Here is a 2,500-nt window from a genome sequence, read left to right on the forward strand (position 1 = left end):
CAAAAGGCTCGCATTGAAGGTAGACACGACCATGTCCACAGCGGGACTTAGTCTCTAGCAGCAAAAACATGGAGGTCACCAAGGACACAAACGGCACACTGCTGCTGAAAACAGAGCCTCCAAACCCCGCGAGGGCAACAGGCTTCAAGTGCACTGAAAGTCAGCGACACAAATGGCACACTGTTGCCCAAAACAGAGCCTCCAAACCCCGTGAAGGCAAGAGACTTAAAGTGCATTAAAAATAAAAAAATGTAAGGGACCCACACTGCCTACTCAAGCCCAAAACAGAGCCTCCAGCCCGGCCTGATCTGGCGCCAGGCGCGGGAGGGCAGCATACTTCCATCAGCATGGAAGTCCAGGACTGTAAGGGGACCCACCGCCTCCCCAAGCCGAAAACAGAGCCTCCAGCCCGACCTGATCTGGCGCCAGGCACGGGAGGGCAACAGACAGACTTCCAGGGAAGTGGAAGCTGCCAGGGGTGAATGGGAACTCTGCCCGGGGTGCAGAGCCTCCCACATGGCTTGACTTATTATTTTTACTTAAATATTTTTTTGATCAAAAGACCATGCCCTTAGTAATATGCACTTACCCCCCCAGTGTATCTGTTATCTAATAGCATTATGAGAGCAAGTCACTACTTCATGCCGACCTCCTGGAACTGCCGCTCGGCCACCCAGACCCACTTTGTCCACTAAGGTTTTTTGTGGCTATGGTAATGTATTATTATTATGTGTTTATTTAGCAGACACCTTTATCCAAGTCGACTTACAGAGACTAGGGTGTGTGAACTTTGCATCAGCTGCAGAGTCACTTACAATTACATCTCACCCAAAAGACGGAGCACAAGGAGGTTAAGTGACTTGCTCAGGGTCACACAGTGAGTCAGTGGCTAAGGTGGGATTTGAACCGGGGACCTCCTGGTTACAAGCCCTTTTCTTTAACCACTGGACCACACAGCCTCCAATGTAGCACTATTCTGACTCTAGTCAATTCTATTCTAACTATGGTCATTTAGCTCAATGGTGACTCTGGTCATGTAGCTCAATGGTGACTCTGGTCATGTAGCTCAATGGTGACTGGTCATGTAGCTCAATTTTGACTATGGTCAGTGCGGCAGTGTGGAGTAGTGGTTAGGTCTCGGGACTCTTGACTAGAAGGTCGTGGGTTCAATCCCAGGTGGGGGACATTGCTGCTGTACCCTTGAGCAAGGTACTTTACCTAGATTGCTCCAGTAACAATCCAACTGTATAAATGGGTAATTGTATGTAGAAAAATAATATAATTGTATGTAAAAATAATGTGATATCTTGTAACAATTGTAAGTCGTCCTGGATAAGGGTGTCTGCTAAGAAATACAGTGGCTCTCAAAAGTATTCACCCCCCTTGGACTTTTCCACATTTCATTGTGTTACAACATGGAATCAAAATGGATTTAATTGGGAGTTTTTGCCACTGATCAACACAAGAAAAGTCCATAATGTCAAAGTGAAAAATAAAATCTACAACTTGTTCTAAATTAATTACAAATATAAAACAGAAAATAATTGATTGCATAAGTATTCACCCCCTTTGCTATGACACACCTAAATAAGCTCTGGTGCAACCAATTGTCTTTAGAAGTCACATAATTAGTTGAATGGAGTCCACCTGTGTGCAATTAAGGTGTTTCACATGATTTCAGGTTAAATACACCTGTCTCTGGGAGGTCCCACAGTTGGTTAGTACATTTCCTAACAAAAACTACATCATGAAGGTGAAGGAACATTCAAAGCAAATCCGGAATAAGGTTCTTCAAAAGCACCAATCAGGGGTAGGATATAAGAACATTTCCAAGGCATTGAATATCCTCTCAGAGCACAGTAAAGTCCATTATTAAGAAATGGAGAGAATATGGCACAACTGTGAATCTGTCTAGAACAGGCCGTCCTCAAAAACGGAGTATCCGGGCGTATAGGGCACTAGTCAGGGAGGCCACCAAGAGGCCTATGGCAACTCTAAAGGAGTTACAGTGTTCCACGGCTGAGCTGGGAGACACTGTGCATATGGCAACAATAGCCCGGGTGCTTCACAAAACTGGCCTTTATGGGAGAGTGGCAAAAAGAAAGCCATTGTTGAAAAGAACTCGCATCAAATCTCGGCTAGAGTTTCCCAGAAGGCATGTGGGAGACTCTGAGACCAAGTGGAAGAAGATTCTATGGCCTGATGAGACCAGAATAGAGCTTTTTGGCCACAACGCTAAGCGCTATGTTTGGCGCAAGCCTAACACCGTACATCATCCTGAGAACACCATCCCTACCGTGAAGCATGGTGGTGGCAGCATCATGCTATGGGGATGCTTCTCTGCGTCAGGGCCTGGAAAGCTCGTGAAGATAGAGGGCAAAATGGATGCGGCAAAGTACAGAGAAATCCTGAAGGAAAACCTGCTGAAGTCTGCAAGAGACCTGGGACTTGGAGAAGATTCATCTTCCAGCAGGACAATGACCCCAAACATACAGCCAAA

Source organism: Acipenser ruthenus, unplaced genomic scaffold (genome assembly GCF_902713425.1).
Source record: "Acipenser ruthenus unplaced genomic scaffold, fAciRut3.2 maternal haplotype, whole genome shotgun sequence".
Lineage (NCBI taxonomy): Eukaryota > Metazoa > Chordata > Actinopteri > Acipenseriformes > Acipenseridae > Acipenser > Acipenser ruthenus.